This window comes from Canis lupus, chromosome 2 (assembly GCF_048164855.1).
Source record: "Canis lupus baileyi chromosome 2, mCanLup2.hap1, whole genome shotgun sequence".
NCBI lineage: Eukaryota > Metazoa > Chordata > Mammalia > Carnivora > Canidae > Canis > Canis lupus.
In genome coordinates, this window is record NC_132839.1 from 1,497,225 (window position 1) to 1,507,887 (window position 10,663).

Sequence of the window (10,663 nt, forward strand, 5' to 3'; positions counted from 1 at the left end):
AAGAACACTCAAATTGGAATTAGGAGTCCTGCATTTTAGTTACTGCTTCCTATCTGTGAAGCCTTAGGTAAGCCGCCTCTAGGAATCTTCTCATGTTCAGAAGTGAGGATGATGATATCTGTGTCCCAGGCTTGTGAGGATTCAGTGAAATAAGGTGTGTGAAAATGCACAATGGCTAACAAGCACTCAATCGATGTTCCTTGAAGCTGAATATCTAGTGGAGATTTAGATGAACAGTAAGGAGGTTGAACTATTTCTCAAAGCCAAGAGAAATACTCTAGAAAAAAGCTAGAAATAGGTATTTCAGATATTTCAATTCTGTCTCGGTTTGAACCAGTTAAAACACATACTTGTTTCATTGAACAAAGGGGGAAAAAGAGAGAGACAAACCAAGAAACAGACTCTTAACTCTAGAGAACAAAGCGATGGTTATGGGGGGGGGGGGCGGAGGCATGGGGGAAATAGGTGTTGGGAATGAGAGGGCACTTACCCATGAGCACCGAGTAATGTGCAGAATGTGGAATCACTGCAGTGGACACCTGAAAGTAATATAGCACCGCATGTTAGCTATACTGAAATCAAAATTAAAGACTTAACTAAAAATATGCATGTGTCTCTTCGATGGCCCATTTCTTTCTTGAGGCCTCCTCCTGGCCATTCCTGGCTGGAGGTGGTCTCTCCAATGGTCCGGAGTTCTCTCCTTTGGACGATATGACCTGGTGTGTTGGACTCATGCCTCATCTTCACAGGGAACAGACATGAGGGCAGAGACCACGTCTCATTCATCTTTTTTTTCCTTTAAAGATTTATTTTTTTATTTTTTATTTTTTTGAGAGAGTGGGAGGAAGGGGCAGAGGGAGAGGGACAGAGGGCATCTCAAGCAGACTCCTGCTGAGCACGGAGCCTGACGCAGGGCTCGATCCCATGACCCTGAGATGATGACCTGAGCCAAAATCAAGAGCCTGATGCTTAACCAACTGAGCTGCCCAGGGGCCCCTCATTCATCTTTGAATCTATCCTCTCACATTGTCTTGAACTGGAAGCATCCAGACAAACCAGATTAGCAAAATTTGGTAATTTTCTTTTAAGATTTTATTTTTAGGTAATCTCTCCGCTCAATGTAGGACTCAAACCAGAACATTGAGATCAAGAGCCATACACTTCACCAACTGAGCCAGCCAGGTGCCCCAAAATTTGATAATTCTAGAAACTGAATAATGAGTACCATGAATACCCATTATTCCTATTCTCATTACTTTTGGTTTTGCTTGGAAATCTTCACAATAAAAAGTCAAAAAAAAAATCCAGGAAATCTCTCCTTTGTGATAGTAGAACAAGTTTAATTCTCTCTGTATCCCATTAAAATGCCAGCAAATAGGGCTTAATTTTCCACAAAACTAGAGGAAGTTAAACTTCAAGGGCCCTTGCTTGCACAGGTGCTTCCCAAGGTCCTGGAAGGTGCCTTAGCAATATGCTCACATATTTACAAGTTTTTTTAAAGTCTGAAAAAGAAAAAAAATAATAAAAGAAAATATGAAAAAGCAAATATTTCGGTTGTATTGGTTAAGGGCATTGTCTCTTCTGATTTCCCCTCTGGCATAGTTCTCCTCGTGTCAGGTAGCACTACAGTGGCTGTCGTCATGTTTGGGGTCCAGCTAGAGGGAAGCTGTGTTTCAGATACAATTTGTTTGAATTACAGGCTACTACTAATAACAAGTTGTAAAGTTGAAGAAAAAAAAAAAAAACTATCCGTAATAACAGTTTTTTTTTTTTGCTCAACTATGCTTGAAGACTGAATTATCTTTCTGTTCAACCTATAAAATGTAATAAAATAAAATCACTATCCTAAGGAAAGCCAATTAAAAAACATCCAGACCAAAAAAATCCACAAATCAAAAAAACCCACATCCAGACACCTCCCACCCCAAATGCAGGGGAGAAGTGTTATAGAAGTGTGTCCGTAGGGATCCCTGGGTGGCGCAGCGGTTTGGCGCCTGCCTTTGGCCCAGGGCGTGATCCTGGAGACCCGGGATCGAATCCCACGTCGGGCTCCCGGTGCATGGAGCCTGCTTCTCCCTCTGCCTGTGTCTCTGCCTCTCTCTCTCTCTGTGACTATCATAAATAAATAAAAAAAAATTAAAAAAAAAAGAAGTGTGTCCGTATATTATAGCATATGCTGTGTGTGTGTGTAGAGGATAGTCGTTGGGATCATAATAATGTTCCATGGTGATAGCAGTTACGCTTGTAGGGAGCATAGCACAGAACAGAGTTGTTGAATCATTGTGCCTTGCACTTCAAACTAATATAATGTTGTATATCAACTATACTTCAGTTAAAAAAAAATATACTGGGGGGGGTACCTGGGTGGCTCAGTCCATTGAGCACTTTGAGAAACAGTAACACCAATTTTATACAGTCTCTTCCAGAGAATAGAAGAGGAGGGAGTATTTCTCTGCTTACTTAGTGAGGCCAGTGTTACTCTGACACCAAAACTAGAAAAAAACAGTATAATAATAATAAAAAAAAAACTACAGGGCAACATCTCTCATAAATGCAGATGCGAATATCATCAACAAAATGTTAGCAAGTCAAATCCAACAATTAAAAGGTATCTTTTAATTAAATTTTTATTTGGATTTTTATAAAATTTCGTATTAAAAATATGCATAACCAAGCAGGATGTGTTGCAGGTACACACGGCTGGCTCAACGTTCAAAAATCAATTCATACAAGTCTATACTGTGATTTGCATGTCAATAGGCTAAAGAAGCAAAGACAGGATCTTATCCACTGATGCAGAAACGCACCTGAGAGGCTCCAGACCAACACCTGCATGCGCCTCCTACAACGTCGGTGCTGCTCCCAACGGACATGGACATGTCGGTGAATATGGGGAACAGGAGAGTGTCCCGACAACTGAGGAGGGATTGTGACAACTATCTGAAAACAGAAAGTGATGGAAGAACTAAGGTGCAGGAGACCCTGGGATCCGAATGTGAGCGGGGACGGGAGCAGGAGGCCCCATGCTCAGAGGGCTCCAGAGCAGCTGTGGCTCCGTGGTGCTGCCCACCCAGTGCTCCCTAAGCCTTTTCAGGTCCAGGCACAGGTGGGGAGTAAGACTATGTGTAAGGGAACGGGGTACGGAAACTTCCAGATTCCCAAGTTTCACGTGGCCTGTCTCTAAAAGTGATTCATCTAAAGCAGCATCAGTAGTCAAGGTGATTCTTCTCCTTTCTGGGCTCGGGTTTCGGGGTTTCGCAACAGCTCTCCCACAACCTCACCGAAGAGAAGCAGCCCTCGGTGATCCACCACCCGGAGGCCATGCAGAGGCAGGGCGTGACATTAATCAGTGCCCAACAAATGCCCCACTCCATCTCATTATGCAAATTAAGACGCTGATGTATAATAAACTTTAATTCTTGTGCTAATAACCTTTCTTTAATCAATAAGAATACATTGTTTAACACCTTGTCTTATGGTCACAAAAATATAATAAATTCTATTTGTTTCTAGCAGAGAAGTAGGAGAAGGTTATTAGTAAGAGCTTGCACGCTCCCCCCAGTTCACACGGAGTGACAAGTAGCGCACGTGCCCCACGCTCCAGTGGCCCCCACGCTGGAGGCAACTGTGAAGCAATGCTTTTGGCCCTGGTCAAAAATAGAAACTTCCCAGCCCAAGTGACTGCGATGAAGTAAGCAGCCGCAGAGGCTGGGCTTTTCCATCTAATGACAGAAAGAAAGAAAACACTCCATCTGGGGGAAAACTGATAATCAGCCATGCCCAGCTCCATGCCCAGCTCCTGGGCATCCGGCTTTCAAGTGGGCTGAGCACGGCGAGCCTGTTCCCGGGGCATCCTTTTACCGAAAATGCTCTCTATTCCTCTAGTCTCTAAAAGGACGGCACCTCTGCCACTTTAAATATCAAGTTACCCAAGATTTGTCTCAGATTTTTTTCATATTACTGCTGTCATATATTTATTGCGGAAAATTTGGAAACGACAGAAAATCACAAGAAGGAGGAACAAACATCACCATCCGAGATTCACGTTCTGACGATTGTCTGCCCACGTTTGACACTAAAAGTAAAAGGCATTTCGGCCTAACAGTGTTTCTCCCTCATCAAACCCCATGGAGTGTTTCGGTGGGTGAACCCTCCTGAGGGACACCAAGCCGGTTACCCCCGAGCCCAGGCCGGGGAGTGGCCTAATGACAGTAGTGGCCCTAGGGGCGCCCTCTCCCCTGGGCAGCGAGGGGGCTGCGAGAGGGCAGGGGGCCTGGCCGGTGAGTCTTGGGAAGCTCTGAGCTGGTCACCAAACACGGTCATCACTAAGAATTAAATGCATAAACGGGCCCCCGAGGGCTCAGCACTTGAGCAGCTGCCCTCGGCCCAGGCCGTGACCCCGGGGTCCCGGAATCGAGTCCCGCGTCGGGCTCCCCGCAGGGACCCTGCTTCTCCCTCTGCCTCTCTCTGTGTCCCATAAATAAAAATCTTAAAAAAAAAAACCTAAATGATATAAACTTACAATTAAATTATATTCAAAACAAAGGTAATAAATACTCAAAACTCATCACTTTTTAATCATTTTACCACATTTTGTTATTACCTATGTTGCTGGTGTTGTTTCCATCTACCTAATCTATAGGGTGGAGGAGATACTATATATTAGTTTTCTGGGGCGCATCTTTTTTGTTGAATTAGTCATTCATTTCTTTTTATTGCCCTACCTGATTGCAGTTTACAGAACCATAGTTTGTTACCCATTCGTGGGCTGAAGAACTTTTGGGTTGCTTTTAGTCTGGAATAATTGGCTTGTTTGTTCATTTATTCAAAGGCTGTTTTTAAAGGATTGTATTTTAAAGTAATCTCTACACCCAACATGGGGTTCAAACCCCCAACCCTGAGATCAAGACTCACATGCTCCACCCACTGAGGCAGCCGGGAGTCCAAAAAGACAATTTTTTAAGAGCAGTTTTAGGTTCACACCACCAAACTGAGAGGACGGTACAGAGATTTCCCATATACTCCAGGACCCCCCTCGCTGGACTCCCCAACTACCAACCTCAGCACCAAGGGGGTGCGCTTTTACCACCAGGCAGGAAGCTACGTGGCCCTGTCACAATCACCTCAAGCCCATGGGTCACCTTCGGGTTCACTGTTGGTGTTGCATAGTCTCTGGGTTTGCACAAATGTGCAATGACCACATCCACGACGCGACCCTACACACAGTGCCTTCACTGCCCTAACGAGCTAGGTTCTGACAGTCCATCCTGCATTATCCCTGTGCCGCAGGCTACGGCCACCCCTGAGGTTTTATCGTCTCCGTGGTTTGGGGGCACCTGTGTCACAGCCGGTTGGGCCTCCAACCCTTGGCTTCAGCTCAGGTTCTGGTCTCAGGGTCGCGAAATGGGGCCTCCACAAGGCTCTGTGCTCAGCGCGGAGTCTGCTCAAGACTCTCCCTCTGCCCTGCCCCCTGCACGCTCTCTCTCTAGTGCTCTCCAATAAATAAATAAATAAATAAATAAATAAATAAATAAATAAATAAATAAATAAGTCTTTTAAAAAAAAATCTTAATGAAGTCCAAATTATCAGGGTTTTTTTTTTAATGCGTCATGTTTTTATTTATTTTTATTTTTTATTTTACTTTTTTTTGCGTCATGTTTTTAGTGTTTGTAGATAAGAAATGTTGCCCAACCCAAGGTCACAAAACTCTTCTATGATATTTTCCATTAAGTTTTACAGTTACAGATTTTATATTTCTGTCTGTGATCTATTTTTGCATATGATACAAGATAAAGGAGAGGTTCTCTCTCTCTTTTTTTTGCTTTCTTTCTTTTATCTTTTTTGCATATGTACATCCGATTGTTCCAGAATCATTTTTGGAAAGACTATTGTTTTTTCATTGAATTGTCTTTGCATCTTTGTTGAAAAACAGTTGACTCTATATATGTATATGGGTTATGTTAGAATTTTTAAGTAAGACCTTTTCCATCAGAGACTATGAGTGACTGTTTTCTGGGGAGGAAAGCAGTAAGTCCGAGGACCAGAGACACTATCCTCATCTTCCCAGGGCTTAAGAAATTCTTGAAGCAGGAAGGTTGGAGGAAGGCTCAGGACTAAGTTTGCTTTCCCGTGAACTAGAAGACACACATTTTTTGGTTGATTACCAACTACCCTGCTGATTGGGTTTCATATATATCTGGATACAAGGCAGTCCTGAATATAAGGAAATCCTCCATTTTTTTTCCAATAAAATAATTTCCAAAGACTTTTTTAGGTCAACTTGAATGTGATACATACTTTCAGGGATACAAAAAAAAAAAGAAAAGTCAAATCTCTCTTTGTTTAAAAAAAAACTTTTTTATTGGCAAATTGAACACCAATAAAAAATAAATTTATTATTAAAAAACCTTTTTTATAATTAACAATTATTTATAAAAAATCCCATATTATATAATATGATATATACATTTAGGAATGTTGCTTTTTCTTTTCTTATCAGGACATAGTTTTACTTAAGTTTTTCCCATGTTTATTTATCAGAATCCATTTCTTGCATCATCTAACCTAGTTTTTTCAGAGCACACCAGCACCTCTATGTTATGTGAAACACATATCTGAGGCTCTGCGTGAAGCTGTCTTCGGCAATATTAGCACAAGCTACAAGCACCTATTTGCCTAACATTTAGAGTAGCTGAAATTTTTATTCATTCTCAACTCATGCATTCATGAGTTCTACCCCATAACTATTTACAGTGGGTTTCTTTCTTTTAAGAAAATGCATCTAGGAATTTTATTATGGCTCTTCCAGTCTCCCTACCAAGAAGGATAGTGATAGAAAGGGGAGAAAAGTAAGGCCCTAAACCCCCTAAGACTCGGAGCAGGGATTGTGCAGATGGGGAACTGAGGAACAGGGACTGATCAACGGGGTCGAGTCACCTCCCAGGAACACCTTCATGGGGCAGATAGCGAGCCATGGGGGGAAGGTGAAGCATCCTGGGCTGTAGGGTGATAAGGACAGTCTGAGGTTTGGGGGGGGGGCTTTGCTCCTCGCCTGATGAAGCAAGCTGGATTCAGAATCCAAAGTCTCCCCAACATCCCTGACCAGCACGAGTGGGCTTATATTGTGATGGCTCATTTGCAAGTCTTGGGCTTTAATTTCTGTCCTCCTACTCGGCCGCCTTCAGGGAGCCCGGTGAAGTGGAGTGCAGCGAGGGTCTCACTGAAGGCGGCTTGTCCTCTGCTCAAGCTCCTGAAGACAACCAGGAGAGCCTGCCTTAAGCCTCCGTCACTGTGTCTTCTGAAAGCCTCCATATTTCTCTTCGGAAGGCCACGTGTTTTGTACAGCTGAGCTGGCGTGGACACCTCAGGGTGTCCTGTCCAGGTTCTCGCCCTGTCCCATCTACCCCATGTCCCGTGGGAAGGTGTCTATGCGTGCGCACACGTGTGCTCCCCACTAGGCCATGAGCTCTAGGGTGACGAGGCCCTTCCGCAGACCAAACATCACGCTAGTCGGCAGAGGACACATATTTAGAGTCGTCTCCAATGTCACAGAGCTGCCGATGACGGGTGAGTTCTGAGCTAGGCGCGGAGGATTGTCCTCGCACAGCATCTCCTGCCTGAAGAGTTCAGGCTACCTGCTGTTCACTCTCACCTATACTCAGTCCTCCTGTGACAGGGACTGTTGACGGTGCTCTCAGCCCTCGATGTGAATATTGGGGGAGCCCTGCCCCAGGCCAAGGGGAATGGGCAACAAAGAAAACTCCCTCCACTAAGAAAGAGAGTAGCAGTAGTGTCACTAGATGCTACGTTCTTGGTGGAGGTTGGGTACTGGTGTGGATTCTGTTGCCATTTGCAGACAGAAGTCCTCATGCCGGCATAGAGTAGGGGCCTTCTCCCTTGGACATAATGAATCCAGTCAACCATGTGGATGCTGACAATTTCTCTCTTGAGCTACTCAGGTGCGAGTCACTGGGGTCAGGCCTTGGTGCCCATCCTCGCAGTCATACGTGTCCGGTGATCCCAGTGAAGCCCTGGGCTTCTCATGCAGCAAGTGGTTCTTGCTGGTCTCAGCTTCTTTCCTAGGGGTTAAGGGCCAGCAGTAGACAAGTCTTTGATCATTAATAGTTCCAGTGCGTCTAACCCATCCGTTCCCAAGCAATTTCTCCCCAAGGTGCTCCTGGAACAGAAAGCTATGATCTGGAAACTAGTCCTGGGTACTTTTGGTATGTGGGGATGGGGTCTAGTAGGGGGTATTGAGGCCTGCAGGATGCCCTCTGCTCAACAGTGGACAAGCCAACGAGGCTGGAGGAATGCACAGGCTGTGGCCTGGAAGCCCCTCCAAGGGTCACTGGGAGCCGAGTTTCCCGGGAACCGTATCCTCAGAGCCTACACCTACTCGCTAGCAGTTCTGTGGGGACCTCATGAAGTATCTGTGGTTTCCATAGCTGGAGGCACACAGCACTCGGAGCTTCCTCCCACCTTCTCCACTGCCCACCCCCTCCCTCAGCAGACGACCCATGATAGCCATGACACCTGCCTTACCCCTGGGCTGCTTATCTGCACCGGATCCCAGGGCTTCACTGGGATCACCGGACACATATGGTTTCCTTTCACTAGAGTCGAGGGAATAATAGGCTTTAAGAAAATTATTATTTAAGGCATAAGTGTCTTGTCTTACAGAGCTCTGCGACGTCTCCTGCATCAACACCCCCCCCGCCCCCGACCCGGAGACACTAGCGATCCGTGTGACCGTGCAGGCCCATTAGTCGCCTAGGATTCCCGGGGACACGTCGGTTATCTTTGTAGGAATACCTTGTGCCACCGCCACACGCGGTAGACGTCACTTTAAAATACAACAGCCTCGCCTCTTCATGTGTATGCAATTTCATTTTTCAAGTAATAGGTCTTTTCACACAGAATTTGCTTTGGTCTAACCCTTACAGTGTCTGTGCAACTAAGCAATAACGCGAGCCAGAGGTCAGTGCGTGTTATTCCTAACATTGATTCTGTCTATTAGACGTTTTTAAAAAAATAAAACAAAATAAACGTTTTACTTTTTCCAAATGCTCACGGTAGTTTGATGCTTCTGTTTCAAACCCCTCTGCTGACCCACGCTGTCCCGGTAAGACACGAATAGCAGAGCATTCAACTAATCTCCACAGCAACTAGTTTCCTAAACACCGGATTATGGCTTTGTTACAGAAAGTAGCAGATGGGAGGAAGAGCTGAGAAAAACAAAGCTCCCTTCAAAACACGATATTTTTACAACAGTTTTAAAAACCTATAGCAAAGGGGATACCGAGTAGTAAGCTTCTGAGGAAGCTGCATAATATTTTCCATCAAATCTCATATTTACTTCCAAGAACTGTGCTTGTAACCAAAATCTTATTTCACAAATGAGCTCATGGATGTGATGTACGGGTGACGGAGCACTTTTTGGTGAAGTCTCCCGGGAGGAGCTATTGGGATGTGCTGCTCCTCTGTCTGTCACCCACGGATCCCGCCCACAAACTGCCCTTTCGGGGGTAAATGACGAAGACGCTAGACTGACCTTTAGTAAGGGCACAAAACTGGGTTGAATTTGTTAGGGGCGCAGGTGGGAGGGATGTGATCCGGCCGCTTGCTGCTGGGAACGGGGCAGGGAAGGCGGATGAGGCCTCCGGACTGGAGCCACCAACCCGGATGCCAGGGATCGGGACAGGCAGGGCTGCCCTGAGCTTCGTGACTTGAAGGGGCTGAGCGGCCTTGATGGCCTCCCGTCCTGGGCGGCAGTGGGCAGGGCCGTGCGGTGGGCTTCGCCCCCAGGCCCCACTAGCTCCCGCTGGACGCCTTTTCGTTGCACTTAGGGCCCCTGGCGAGCCATTGGCGGGGGGTTCTCCAGACCTAAACCCACCAGAGCATCAGCTGGATCAAAGCGACTCTGAAAATTGAGGCAAATGCTCTAAGCAGTTCTTTCAAGATTGTGCTTTTGCTCGGCCACACAGTGGCGAAGCGCAGTGGTCTTTGTGGCTTGTCCCGGATCACAGGACACTTACATCATTTTGTGGGTGGGGCTGAAGGTTAAAGTGATCCTTTTGGAAAGTGTGTTAATACGGACGAAGCTGCTAGAGGACATTTGACTGTAGCGTTTATGAGGAGCAAATGACAGAGGACAGCTCGCTGCCGGAAGGTTGTAGGGACGAGTGTGCACGGGCTGTAAGGTCGAGAGGAGTAGTCCTGACGGTGACGGTGGCTCCCCCGGGTTGGGCGGTAGCGTGGGACATCCCGGATGAAGGTGGGCTTTTGGAGCCCATCGGTGCCTCTGCCCCCCCATAATCACACATCCGTCTTTAGTTTCCTGTCCTGGTCAAACAAGCTCCAGCCTGGTCTGTACCCAGCGAGCACAGAGGCCTGGGCCTGTGGGGCCGAGCGAATGCCAACGAGCCCCGCTCCCGCCTGTGGGGCCGGGAAGCACCGAGTGGCAGCACCTGGCACCGCGCAGACGAGGCCTCACCCGGTCGGGGGGAGCCGGGCGGCCCCGGGCGTGACCCACTTCAGGCCGCAGGATGGACCCCGGGGCAGCGCGGGCACAGTCCGGCCCCGCGGGCCCAGAACCCGCCCCGTCCGCCCGAGGCGCCCGCGGACCCGGCCACCGTCGAGCTCTCCCCGTAAACGGAAAACAGA